Here is a 15,555-nt window from a genome sequence, read left to right on the forward strand (position 1 = left end):
TATCTATGGATAGGTCTTCAAAAATTATATTGAGGTTTCTAATATCATTTTTTTCTAAACTGAATAGTTTGCGCGAGAGACACTTCCAAAGTGGTAAAATGTGTCCCCCCCCCCCTGTAACTTCTAAAATAAGAGAATGATAAAACTAAAAAAAATATATGATGTACATTACCATGTAAACTTCCACCGAAAATTGGTTTGAACGAGATCTAGTAAGTAGTTTTTTTTTATACGTCATAAATCGCCTAAATACGGAACCCTTCATGGGCGAGTCCGACTCGCACTTGGCCGCTTTTTTAAAATAATTATCAGCCAGCTCTCATATTATTACTATGTAAATAAATAGACAAAAGTATGAGGATAGCTTTTAGTGGTTCTTTCACTCAAGATTTTCATTATCACAGAGACCTTAGTAACTAAAAAAAAACAAAAGCTTTTGTATAAAATTAGAAACAAAAACCTGACGTCTCAATAAAGTTAATCATCACATCTTAAAACATCTTATCGATTTTTTTACTTTTTCAATAGGTAGCAAAGTAATTAAAGGCTACAGGCACACTTGTAGGCGTATTAGGTTAATTGAAAGATTGAACAATTGTCAGCTCAATGATTTGCAAAAACCGGTCTTAATGCCCCGGCACAGAAACCTTTGTTTTATCGAATTGTCATTTAGGAAGATTCAATATAGGACCTTATATCTCAGGCATAAGGTTTTCATTTAATTGGTTTACAAAAATACTTTTTCAAGTAATGGAATTAGAGCTTTTAAATGAGGGCGTTTAAGTTGAGTTTTGTTTGAGGGGCTCGGGACCAGCCGCCGCGGGCGAGGTGTGAAGCTATATAGGGATGGGATGAACACGTTATTAATTAGCAGTCGATTAATTATTCGAGCCATTCGAAGTTGAATAATGTATACTTACGTATTTACCGACAAAGCATGTTTTAAGAAAAATAGAAGGGAATTTTAAAAATTGGACAAACGTGTGGTAAAACTACGGTTCGTATTTTTTTTTACGTATCAAAACCGTTTTTTGTATTGCTACCCTAATTATTTATACATGTGACCCCTGTAAAATAGGCACTTGTAAGATTTTTATTTTATTAAGTGCCCGATAAAGAGTATTAGGTAAAAAATTAATAAAAATTTACACCATGAGGTTCGAAAGTCTCAGTACCATGAAATGAATACCTATAGGTAATCTTGAACCTTTTGAAGCGGTATCTAGAGATGTGATGCAGATACTCGTAGAATACTTATGCAGATGTAGGTACCGACATAACACACCTATAAAACCTATATTAGTTGTTTAACCCGAATAAGTCCCTAAGCATTTGCAGTAGGTATCCCATTTATTTGTCGACCAAACGGTCAATGAAGCTCAACAAATATTTAAGAACATCACTATCCCTCCCGAAAGGGTTGAACAGGGTTAATAGCAGGCAGTTAGGGAGCATTGTAGTACGTGTGATGAGTGCACTAGTTCACACCAGCTCTGTACGCCAACCCCAACATATCATGACCTTCCTCACCCCCCCTGCCAAGAAGAACATTGGAGGGAAAAGGGGACAGTACAAGCCAGGACGCGGATCAGGTTATAGTGGACGCACTTGACAATACTCCACGAAAAAACCAACCAAGACAGAGCTCCCCCGGTCCTCAATTTAATATGAAATGTTTATACAATTGCGGCGCCTAGAAACGACCCGCGAGCTCTCTGTACAATGGACGGAGTTAGGCTTGAGTTTGAATGGGATTTTTTTGCATTTTTTTAACTCCAGTCTTGTTTGGCTTAGAAATCGTAAAAATATTTGAATGAGTTTTTTTGATATGTTGGATGTCTGGATAGCAAAATTATGATTTTCGAGACCTATGAGTACCTATGTACGTAGGTATACGTAGTAATACTAACAATAAAAAGTCGTAATCTAATAACGATATGTGAAATTACAAACCATAAAAAATGGGCTATAATTTAGTAATGAATAGTTTGAATAGAACGAATAATGAATATCCACCTAATAGCTTTAACGTTTTGTCTAGGTATGTATAAATGTTGAATAAATTTTTATTTATTGCATAATTTTTTAAACGTTTTTTTCTGCTTTATACAGCACAACCGAGAGTTGATCCAACGATTCTTGACCACCAGAAACATAATTATAATTTTTATAGTAGCTACATCCACGACCGTCCTTGTCCCTTCTAATAAAAAAATAAAGTAGTAGGTACTTGCTTAAATTCTTCTCACAGTAACTAGGCCATCACATAGAATAGACGTCGCAATGCCTGCCGAGTTCGATAAAAAACCCAAATGGTTTTAAGACTTTTAAGTTTTAAAACTCTGTATAAAATCTATGCTTGGATTGTTATTAGTGGATTGGATTATAATAGTTTAACATTGGATTTCTGACTTCATTTCAATGCAGAGTGAAATTATCCTGTAAAATAAGAAAATAAAACATTGATCTTGAATGTACATATGTATACTGCTAGGTTTTTTACAGTGCACGTTCTATGGCAGGCTGCAAGTCGTCACGCCTGGCGGGCACGATAAAAAACCCAATTGGCATTCGCCGGGCGCCCGCCACTTGTAAACAACTAAACACACGCATGCCGACGTGCGCTTGTGTGTGTGCTTATGGTGGACTGAAAATATGGATATGTTTTAATTGTCAATACTGGTATTGGTATACAGTTGTTTTTCCTACAATGTGGACTAAGCCGAGGGCTACGGGCCAGTTCGAGTTTTAGTTATTAGATCAGTATCACATTGAAGGCAGATCTAATAACTAAAACTCGAATCTAAGCGGTTAGTAATAAGTTAATATAGTCAGCTACGGACACTGATTTTTATTATGTTTAGAAAGCCAAAATGTAATAAGTACAAAAACTTTATCATCCAAAGCTAACTTTTGTAAAAATCACTGTTTATCTGAACTATGGCTAATCAACAGCAAAATTGCTTTATTGTTTCCATACAATAACATATTATATAGTGTTCAAAATTTTCCAGAAAAAATTATTCAGACGATTACTTCTGCAGACGCCATTATGAGTGGTAAACCAAATGTTGTATAGTAAATAAATATCTACGAAGATAGTAAACAAGCTAAGACTATCAATAGAAATTAGATACCCACATTTATCAACCTCACTCATCGCAGCGGGTAATTAACAATACTCCAAAATCTCTCCTAATCCAAAAGTCGCATCTCCCCACTAGCCTCCTCCGACATACGCCCATACGGTCCCGCGTAGCCCCGGGCGCTTCCGTCCCGACCCGGAGCCCCGGTGCCGCCAAATTGGGCCGCTTTCACGGACAAACGCGATGTCGCCAACTTCTGAGGGCCTAAAGGACATTTTCGGAGATGTTTAAATTTTAATTGGTCCTGATTCAGAAAGACTTCACTTATAAGTCTGTGACAAAATTAATTAACACGGGGGCTGATATCTATTTTGTACTTGTTGAGTATGTTTGGATGTATCAAATTGCGTTAAAATTGTTTCTAAGTCGCTGCTAATTTATTTAAGCACGATTTTTTTCTTGCATTTTCTTTTTATGTAATATAGGTACTACCAAATGTAATGTACTAGCTTGCGCCTTAACTATTAGTCGTAAGTAGTGTATATTGTTATTTTTATAAAACAACGTAAGACTATTATTCAGGTCTGAAACAATATACATATTTACTTACTTAATTTACAGTTCCTCTAGCATATCAAGTTTTGGTGCACAGTACTTTTTAACTTTTCGTCAACTTGAGTGTCGTCGGAATGGACGAGTGGTTACCGCGTTCGACGTAGAGGGTGTCGCGCTGTAAGTGAGCACAGTTCGAATCCACGGTTTGCCAGCGAAATTAGGAGCAATGAACTTTTTGTATTTTTTTGGACTTTATTTTGTTGGTTGTGAATATTGTGATGATATTTGGATAAAAAGTTTTATATTAATATAGGTAAATTCGTTTTTTATTTTTATTTTATTCAATGATTTTATTATTGTAATTGTATTTTTTTTTGTAATTTTTGATGACATTTTTTTTGATTTGCTAATGTATTTGCTTTTTACTTTTATTTGAATATGACAGTGTGATTTACCTTATAAGTTATATTTTATGTGTTCAACGGTTTATGTGAAATGGATAGTTAACGTTAACGTAACATAATAGGTTTAAAAACACAGATATATTATAAAACGTAAAGTTTTATTAGTTAGCAGACATTTGTATTGAGCGATTGTCGTTTGTTGATGTATTCATTAGGTATACATATATAATGTTGTTATTTTAGTGGGATGTATTTTTATGTTATTTTTATTTAATTCGTTTTTATGTGCTTGATAATATGAGCAGCCCCGCCAAAGCAACGTGCCCGTATTGTCCGGGATCTCCCAAGTTGTACGTGGTGCCTCGGGGACTTAATGTTCACATTAGTAAAGTGCACCGGGATGTGGCTCACCCCCCCAATTCGGGAGCTACTCCTAGTTTAAACCGTGCTTCGCCGCAGCCCGTTCCGAGCATAACAGTTACGTCGCCGGCTGCAGTGAGTAACTTGGAGGTTTTACCATCCTTAAAAGCGAATGTACGGGTTTTGAGGCATATACCGAAGGGGGCACGAAGTCTCGCCGCTGGTAAGCTGTGTGACGTTATAAATGAGGCGCTGCGTACAAACGAGGTCCAGGACTGGTTGGCCTTACTTTCTTTTTCTTTTTCGGCCTTAAGGGTTCCTGAGAGCAAGGTTAACAAATCTTTAACTAGTCGTGTCAAGGAAAATATTGAAAATATGGATTTATTCCTTCCCGGCGACAGCGACCATAATAAGTCTAGTTCTAAATATCGTGCAATAGAGGCCAAAGTTTATGATGGTGATTTAAGGGGTGCAGTGCGGTTGCTCTTATCAGAATCGTCACTGGCGCCTATGAACGACGATACACTAAGCGCGATGCGGGATAAGCATCCATCCCCCTCTAAACAGTGGTGTTTCCCACCAGAGCCGGACCAGAATAGTGCCCATTTGTCAGTTACATCAGATGAGGTGGCTAAGGCGTTAAGCTCGTTTCATAATGGGTCTGCATCTGGGTTGGATGGCCTAAGTCCGCAACATCTAAAGGAGCTAACGTCGTCGTCTGCAGGTAATAAGTAATAACGGGCCGCGCTTGTTGGAATCTTTAACTTCCTTGTGCAATTTCCTGCTAAGGGGAATGCTTAACTTGCAGGTGAGGCCTTACCTTTATGGTGCTTCGTTGTGTGCCCTTTCTAAGAAAGATGGAGGTATAAGGCCTATTGCCGTGGGTAGTGTGATTCGGCGTCTTACGGCAAAGTTGAGTTGTCAGGCTGTGAGGGGCGTTATGTCGGAGTACTTACAGCCGCACCAGATCGGCTTTGGTACGACAAGGGGTTGCGAGGCGGCAATACACGCTACTAGATCGTTTGTTTTAGAGCGTGATAACACAGATGGTGTCATTGTCAAGGTAGATTTGAGGAACGCTTTTAATTGCCTTGACAGGGACACTATGTTAAGGGAAGTCTTGGAGCTTGTGCCGTCTCTCTACCCCTTTTTGTATCAATGTTATTGTACTTCTACCTATCTTTACCTCAAGGAAGAATTGATAATATCACAAGTTGGGGCACAACAAGGAGATCCTTTGGGTCCCTTGATTTTTTGTCTGGCGATACAGAAGGCCATTGTCAAGCTTAAGTCTGCACTTAATGTGTGGTATCTTGACGATGGTACGATTGGGGGAAAGCCGGACGAAGTCGTGGGGGACCTACGTCAGTTGATACCAGCCTTGAAAGAGTTAGGTCTGGAAGTGAACCCAGCAAAGTGTGAGCTCTATACCTGCGGACCGGTATCGGATTCTTATTTGGATAGTTTGCAGTCTATATTGCCTGGGGTTAAAACGGTGAACAGGTCTGGGTTATCTTTGTTGGGGGCGCCCATTTTTCCAGACGGAGTCGCCGCTGCTCTACAAGTCAAAAAGGACGCTCTGGTCGCCGTTCGAGACCATTTGCTCAATTTGTCATCCCATGTCGCCTTGACTCTATTGCGGAATTGCTTTGCCACGCCTCGGATGACTTACATCCTCAGAACATCCCCGACGTGGCAGTTCGTTGACGAAGCAAGGGATATCGACCGTGAGCTCAGGGCGACTTTGGAGATGGTTTTGAATGTGGAGCTTAGCAACACACAGTGGGTTCAAGCTGCTCTTCCCATACGGTATGGTGGTTTAGGGATACGCGCGGTTGAGGGGTTAGGGATAGTCGCGTTTCTTGCGTCGGCTCACGGGGCTGCGGATCTTGCCACTCGCATTTTCCCTTTACATGGTGGTAATTTTCCGGTCCCGTTAGTTTCTGATGCTCTAGCGAGATGGTCGGATGCTATCCCCGGCGCTAAGCGGCCTGACAATCCCGCTGTTCAGAAGCAATGGGATGACTTGTGGAGCAAGCACGTCTACGACTCACTGTTGGGTGTTGCCTCGGGTGCTGACGTGGCTCGCCTTAAAGCCCTTGAGCGACCAGAGTCTGGAGCGTGGTTACATGCCTTGCCTTCGCCGCAGCTTGGGACGCTCTTAGACAACGATTCTTTGAGAATTTCGGCGGCTCTCAGGTTGGGGGCAAGGGTGTGTGAGGCCCATCGTTGCCGTTGTGGAGTATTGGTGGGGGAAGATGGGCACCACGGTCTGAGTTGCCAGAGGTGTGCTGGGCGGTTCCCGAGGCACCACTCGATTAATGAGATCGTGCGGCGGGCTTTAGTGTCGGCTAACGTGCCGTGCGTTTTGGAGCCGCCGGGGTTGAGTCGCACAGACGGTAAGAGGCCAGATGGACTTACCTTGATTCCGTGGCGGAGGGGGCGCTGCCTTTTGTGGGATGCAACTTGTGTTAGCACTTATGCTGCATCTCATTTGAGGCAGACCACAAGCTGTGCTGGCTCAGCAGCGGAGTCCGCGGCAAGGGCTAAGCACGCGAAGTATTCCGCGCTGGAATCCTCGTACGACTTTGTGCCGGTGGCTATCGAGACGGCAGGGCCTTGGGGGTCAGAGGCGCGCGCTTTCTTTAGGGATTTGGGGCGTCGTTTGAGCGAGAGGGGCTGCGATCCTCGCTCTGGGTCGTATCTGGTTCAGCAGGTTTCCATTGCAGTTCAGCGGGGGAACGCAGCAGGAATAATGGGGACCTTTGAGCCAGGTACGATTCAGGGTGGTTTATTTTAGATTTTTGTGCTGTATTTATTTGTAGTTTTAGTATATAAGTTAGTTTATCTTAGGTATTTATTGTAAATTATCAATAAAATAATATGTGACTTTTAAAAAAAAAAGATAAGGATTTACAGTTTAATTAAATTTTAATGGCAAAATATTAAGTAGGTTGCATATTCTAAGATTCTAGTAATTCTGAAAAAAAATGTTTTGAAGAGTTTTGACTATTCATGAAATCTCTTTATCTTTATCCCGATAAATACATCACCAATCGAGATTATCCAGTTCCAAACAAAAAAAAACACATTTCTCAACACACCTCATATCTCAAATGCAGTCAGTGCACCTCGGCCCTTAGATCTCGGAGACCTTCCGGCCTCGCAAATGAGGTAACCTAATGAGGGCGCTCTTAACCCCCCACAATAAGGTCCAGAATGACTTGAAAGTTAATTAATTAACACTTGATTAGGCCGCAATTAGTGGCTCTTTACAGTTATGTCTTGGCTAAGAATAGGTCGCCGCGGTCTAGGAGTGAATGGGGGACTCAGTTTTATTAAGACAATTGATAGGAGTTTAAAAGGGGACGTTTAATTGGGATTCCGCAGTTTTGTTCTAGATAAGACTGGTGAGAAATAGAGTGGTTTTTTGGCTGTAAGAATGTAAATGCCTATTTAATGAAAAATGCGGCGCTCTCAGATAAAGGGAGCGTTCTACAATCTGCGTTTCTGGTTGTAAGGAAGAATTTGAGTGGTTATTACTTGTTTTTTAGCATACATGGTACATGGTACATCGATTCTACACCGAGTTCGGCCAGGGTCTTAAACCTCTTTGTAAATGGTACAAATAAACTTGTTTTTTAACAGTATTCAATTATGCAAACAGCTCGGAAGGCATCACAGCGCTGGCTACTTTTATCGCCTCACCAACCTTTTTTTATTAATCCTTTCGCCCCTTTTTACTGCTGCGTAAAATCCTTGAAATGAACGTCTCAGGGGCTAAATACGTGTGTTCTTTACGGCTGTAATGTACATGGTTATGTGGTCGAGGTACATAATAATAAGTACCTCGACCATATATACGATACGTGCCAGGATGCGAACCCAAAACGTTTTAAAAGTAGGCTTGAACCATAACTCTCTACGCTATTAATCGCTTTTAGGTAGGTAGGCAATTTCATAGTAAGTAATGTCTAAGTCTATCTACACTGACAAAAAAAATCATTTAAAACAATTGAAATTGCATTAACGTTTAATGCTTTAAACAGTTCCATATGGCCTATCGGACCAAGTACAGTAAAGTTTACTGTTTGCACGTTACGTTAGAGTACGTACGTACGTACATTTGTTGATATTGTTAAAGCAGTTAATCTTAATGAAATCATTTTAATTGTGCTCGATAGATCATATTTTTTTCAGTGAATCTATGTATCTAAGTATTCTATATACCTATATTAATCATCATCATCATAACTTAAGAGCTTTGCTCTTGTCGGTGGAGTAATCGCCAATCATTTCTTTCTTGTACCAGTCTTTTAATTTCCTCATACGTCGTATCATTTTTTATTTGGCTAAGATAAGTTATTCTAGGTTTCCCTTCTTCTCTTGTCTTTTCAATCCTGCCTTCCAAGATGTTCAGGAAAAACTTGTCATGCCGTATCAGGTGTCCTACCATGATGCCTCTCCTCATATTGTATTAATACAGTACCCATTTGTCTTTTCGTCTGCCTTAGATGTATTTTTTCTCAGTGAAATTCTCCAAAGTGATTTAAAAGCTACTTTTGCGTTTACAAAGCTTTAATTACAGAGTAATGGAATAACAAAGCAATCTGCGTGCCGCGCCCGACCAATTACGACGACACGATTTATTCCAACACTAATGTGGGAATTTAATTAAATGTTTAAGTACCTAAATCCTTTAGAAATGTGAAATTAGATAATTAATATTGTCGGCGAAATGAAGTTCGGTCACCTACTCAGAATAGGAGAGGATCGGGCTGTCAAACTTTAAACGTCAAACTTCTATGAAATTATGACGAATAAATAACACTTGCACGGCGTAGGCTATCAAAATCGTTGTAGACTTTTCTTGATCTAACTCTAAACCGAAATCGGGTTTTGTCGCAGTTTTAAATAATTGTCCTCTGGCCGCCCAAATCTTAGATATTCACGTACCTATTCAATCAATTTATTGTGAGGCAACTAAGGCCCATAGATACATAGGTACCTTACAAACTAACATACATACGATAATAAAAATCTTACAAGCAAAAAAATATTTCGACGACACGATTTATTCCAACACTAATGTGGAAATATAATTAAATGTTGAACTAAATCTTTTAGATGTGAAATGAGATAATATATATATATATATATATATATATATATAAATACAATGAAGGTCAAAAGCTAGCTGAAATAAAAACTTCTCCATAAATAAAACCTTATTTGCACACAAAACAGCGCTTGGCGTGGCATTAGAAGCGTATCGTTCTAAACTCCCCGAAAATCTATACAACCTTCCCCCCTCTCCCCAAGGGGAGGGTTACTTTTGGACTTTTTAACCCAAGACGACTTAATTCACTCGCGTTATTCTTAACATCGAGGGGAGAAAAGGGATTCGTAAGCGTTTTAAATATTTGGATGTAAATTTAGACGCTTCGCAAGTGCGTTGAATTGATACCCGGTTTGAATATTCTGTGTACAGACTAACCCCCTTATTCATAAAACTTTACAGGCCTGATTTAGTTAAATTATGTTTTATTCCTCTTATACAAATACATACAGAAGACAAAAAATTCATAGCTAATTCAGGCCGGTAACGCGTTTATGAATAAAGGTGACAGTCCATTTCTAACCGCACCTGCACTACCGGTGCGACATTACTTACCTACTGCAGCGGCGATAGCGACGACGACTGCTGCTGTTGCGTCGTGCAATCGCAGCAACGTTGGTTAGTTGCTTGTCAATGTCAGTGTCATTGCAGACGTATAAATAAAAATACTAATTTACTTTTGTATATTTTACGAGAAAAAGCAAGTGACGATAATGCTACATGCTAACGAAAAAACGTGCAATCGGTATTGTCATTCATTTTACTATAAAAATTGACAATGACACCGACGCGTTCAAGCCGCTGCAGTAGTGTCGGTGCAGTAGTGCAGCTGCGGTCGGAAATGGAATGTTACCTTAACGCCACTAGTGTTTAATTCAAAGCTGAAAGATAGGTCTATAAACAGGTAAACTTGTATAAGGATTTAATAATTATTTTCAGAAGATTTTATTTGCTTGTATAGTCAGCATTAAAAGTACCTGATCGCACTATCTAGTTTTCTCTGCAGCTGACTGTAGGTACCTACAATTTAGAATCGTGTATTTTGTTTGTCTGTATTTGTGTAAGTTGATTTTAATTGATGTCATGTAGGACATCAATTAAAATCAACTTACACAAATACAGACAAACCTACCTACCTATGGATGTATGTAATGTATATGCTTTATTGCACATAGAAATAAAAACACGAGAAACACAGTAAAAAATTGCCTATTTATTCAAGCAGAACTTAATCGACAACCAAAAAAGTGAACTTACGAACAACACTATTTCAAAAATTCTTCCAATGATAAAAAAATAGCCAACAAATAAATAACTGTCCTTGTCCCTCCCGTGCCTCCACTATCTCCTGTCCCTCTCGGTAATGTGTATGGTAATGGAGGCGATGACTTATTAAACGACAACGATCTTATTATGGAAATTTTATTAAGGCTCATAAGTTATTATGGAAATGTACGAAATAGATGGTTTTTTGAGATATGTATTACGGTCCTAGTAACGCCTACGACAACTACATATGAAGTTATAATTTTATTTATAAGTTATAAGTTAATAATACAGGTTTATTCCTTTCGGCGTCGAGACCCTGGGTCCGTGGGGTCCTGGCGCTCTGAGTCTCTTTGGAGACCTTTCAAAGAGACTCAGGGACGCAACTTGTGACCCAAGAGATGGCAGTTACATCGCTCAACGCTTCAGTCTGGCAGTTCAGCGGGGTAACGCAGCCAGCATCTTGATGGGGACCTTGCCGCAGGGCCCTTTTTAGGGTTCCGTACCCAAAGGGTAAAAACGGGACCCTATTACTAAGACTCCGCTGTCCGTCCGTCCGTCCGTCCGTCCGTCTGTCACCAGGCTGTATCTCACGAACCGTGATAGCTAGACAGTTGAAATTTTCACAGATGATGTATTTCTGTTGCCGCTATAACAACAAATACTAAAAACAGCATAAAATAAAGATTTAAGTGGGGCTCCCATACAACAAACGTGATTTTTGACCGAAGTTAAGCAACGTCGGGCGGGGTCAGTACTTGGATGGGTGACCGTTTTTTTGCTTGTTTTTTTTTTATGGTGCGGAACCCTCCGTGCGCGAGTCCGACTCGCACTTGGCCGGTTTTTTAGATTTAGGTTAGTTTTAGTTTAGTTTTATTTTAGAATAGTTTTTAGTTTGTATTTAGTTTAATTGTAATTTTAAGTTGTTTTTATTTATTGCTTTTTTTTGTCATGTTTTTGTTAAATAAAAATTTTCTTTGAAATAAAATTGAAAATTATATTTGGTGCGAGTCATGTTAGGAGTAGGACATCATAGGAAGTAGGTTATGTATTATTTGCGAGAGTTTTAATTATTGCGTCATCGGGCCGATTCTGCCCGATATACAAGTACCTACCTATGTGACAGTGAAAGAATATAAAAAACTAAAGACTTTCCCTCCATCTGTATTTTTAGTACGAAACTAATAATTTAATAAATAATATTTGGAAGTTACGTTAAAATCAAATACGGCAAATGTCACACTTAGGTATGTAATGTGTTTATATACCTACCACGACTACCTACAACCTGAAGCACCTTTATAAAGATTTTATTGTAAATCAATAAAAAATGATGAGAAATAAATTAAGACATAATATTAAATTTCACTATATAGAAACACTGTGGTGTCTTAGAAAATTATACCTACTGGAAAGCCTCACCAAAATATTCTCCAACCCAAAATTTAATAAGAAAAATATAACCTCTGTGTAGGAATTTGCAGAAAAAAATAAAAAGCGCGGGAAATCTCGCGCCTCCGAGAGGTCGAGAGCGTTCTATTATTGTCGCTGCCACGCCAATCAAAAACCAACCTTAAACCTTAGTAATACAGCTCATATTAAATCGCGTTCTAGATAGTTTCGTTTTCAGGCTAATTAGACACGAGGGAGAGTTAAAATTGCATTTGATTTGCAACTCTATTTCAACTACCCAAGATTTGGATTAGACTGGACGGGATTAAAAGCAGATGTTGTCAATAGCTTGTGAAAATCTAGATCGCTTCATGAGTACGTTCATACAGAAAATAATGTTGTATGTCTGTTACATGTAAAATGGTCTACAATTATTTACCAAAAATGAACATTCATAATACATATACCTAAGAGTAAGAGCACATCATTTCATTCGGTGAAGGTATACTTACATCTTTGAAAGTGGTTTTGTAAAATAGAAAAGAATGTTAGACTACCTATAATGCCAATCCAAACAACCATAGGTACCTTCATATTTATGCGATTTTTGTGCACAGGATACATCGCCACATATGTCTTGAGTTCTCATAAGTACTGGTCGAATTTACCCTACCTACTATCCATGCTACAACCACACTAGTTATGAGAGAAAGTCATTACACATGTCTTATCATGTCATGAGTTCTCATAAGCACTAGTCGAATTTACCCTTACTATCTATGCTACCACCACCACAGAATAAATAATAATACTAAGTACAGAAGACTCACTCTGTAACAAAACGCGTCTGTTACGATCAGCACCGATATGGCCGCTAGGTGGCGACAGCGCCACGCGCAGCTTATGGCTTTCCCCAAGATTGGGGCCGAACGGATGTACTTTTAGCTACCTGTAGCAAAGCGACGAAATCGCGGAGTGAGACACGCCTAGTTATGAGAAAAAGTCATAACTAGTGTGTAAGAGAAAGCCCTGATGAGACAGGCGACGCCGCGCGCCACAGCTAGCTCGCTCAACTAGCTGTTACCGCGGCTTTGTGCGGAGGTGTCGAGCCGCGCGCCCCAACTACGCACTTAAATTACTAGAACGGGCTAAGCGGTTCAATTAAAAAAAAAGTTTAAAAAAAATCCAGAAATTCATTACGTACAGAAATTTAGTAATAAATGTAAGTACTTATAGCTGGCCAAGCCAATCTTGTCAGTAAAAAAAGGCGCGAAATTCAAATTTTCTATGGAACGATATCCCTTCGCGCCTACATTTTTTGAATTTGCCGCCTTTTTTCTACTGACAAGATCTGCTTGACCAAGTATACTTATAATGGGGTCCCTTTGTTTCCCATAAAGTTTTAAGTCATAAATGTATTGTTTGTCATATTATATAGTTAGTCATAAAATTGAAAATGTTATCTTTCAGGATTTTCGTAAGGTTATCCTATAGATATGTTAGGTTAGGTTTGTTTTATGGTAATCCTGAAAAGTGATGCGTTTCTGAACTGTGTTTGTAAGAAAGAAATAAAACATAAAATAACTAATTTAGCCTTTTAATTTTTTATCACTAAGGGGGTAATAATGTAGTCTCATCTAGAAATATATAGTTAGGTAGCGGCTCGCAGCTCGAAAGGCGGCTAAATCAGCGGCAGACTATACATACCTAGTCCCAGCAAAACGGTGTAAGCCTGAAGTTTTTGTTGATTACTGTTCTAACTGTTGCAACAAGCATTGTTTTCTAAGTTCACACACACCTACCTGTGTCGAAATGCGAAATGTACCCTACATATTTGAAATAGGTAAAATAGAAATAGGCTATTTCTATTTTCATGGGCTTGATAATTCAGGTTGTTTTAACTACCTTCGGGTGATTTACATTGCCATATTTCACTAGACTTAATATCGACCGGGATATGAACCGTGATTACCTTTTGTATCCGTGACTATCTTTTGTGTGTTGTCTAACCGCAAATCATTCAAAACTGTAATTGCCATATTTGTTGAACTGTTTAAGGCTTAAACAGTTCAACAAATATGGCAACTTTAAGCTATTAAAAGTATTAAAGACAAAATATTAACGCGTCGTTAATACCTGGACACACAAGCATTATTAAACTTAACGTGTTGCTACGTGTGTCTTAGATTGAGACAACACAGTCATTGCAGTTTACAGCAGGTACAGTCGCCATCAGATATATCGGAACGGCCAAGGTATTCACAATATCTGAACATTCTGAACTAGCACGCTAACGCCTTGACAATAGAGGCGTGCTCAGATATTTGTGAGCACCTTGGCCGCTCCGATATCTGATGGCGACTATACCTAACCAGAAACTTTTTTTAAAACGGTTTTTACTCTTGCAACGGCATCAAATAAACCTAGTAGGTTCCGCTACCATTTAATAGGTTGATTTGGAACAAAGCATGCCAGGCCAAGCCTGTCCCAGACACCGCTATACATGCCGACCGACACTGTTCGACACACCGACAAATTACTACAACTTCAAGTCACAGGCGACAGCGATTGCGTACTAACAAGTCAGAAACTGACCCAAATACCGCAATAGACCGACTAACGCCATTCGATTCGCCCACAAATTGCTACACAACCAAGTCACAGGCGACAGCGATTGCGTACAAGTCAGAAACTAACCCAAATACCGCAATAGACCGACTAATGCGATTCGATTCGCCTACACATTGCTAAACAACCAAGTCACAGGTGACAGCGGTTAATGGTTAAGTTGCCTATTAACATGTCAAAAGCTGTACCACACATCGCTATACATGCCTACCGACACTGTTCGATACGACGACAAATTTGATACTGATCCAAGTCACAGGCGACAGCGGTTGGGTAGGAACCTACTAACAAGTCGGAAACTGTCCCAGACACCGACAAACCGTTACACGTCAACAAATTGCTGCATGTCCAAGTCACAGGCGACAGCGGTTAGGCACTAAGGCGCTGCTATAGATGCCGACCAATGCCGTTCAACACCGACAAATTGTTACCCATCCAAGTCACATGCGATGGCGGTAGGGTTTTAACAAATCAGAAACTGTACCAGACACCGCCGAGCAAAATGAGCCGTGAGCCGTGGCAAAATGCCGGGACAACGTAATGAAGATGATGATTTAAGACTGGTTCTTCAAGTAGCAATGACATTCGACATGTCATAAAGTGTCTTTTGTTCTCAGTGTTCGTTTCTCGCCCCCGCGCTCGCTCATCGCTCGCACCAAGACATAACAAACTGGTTGTACAAGGAGGGGTTAACATCGCACGCCGCGCGAATCCATTATGAGCTGCATGTGTGCCTTGTGTGCGT

General features: G+C 39.7%; 1 protein-coding gene across 2 annotated transcripts in view; it reads right to left on the reverse strand.

The window, feature by feature from the left end:
* LOC134653575 (visual system homeobox 2-like) overlaps positions 1 to 15,555 on the reverse strand; it is a 132,547-nt gene that overhangs the window by 107,658 nt on the left and 9,334 nt on the right. The window lies entirely within an intron of this gene.

The sequence above is a fragment of the Cydia amplana genome, chromosome 13, assembly GCF_948474715.1.
Source record: "Cydia amplana chromosome 13, ilCydAmpl1.1, whole genome shotgun sequence".
NCBI lineage: Eukaryota > Metazoa > Arthropoda > Insecta > Lepidoptera > Tortricidae > Cydia > Cydia amplana.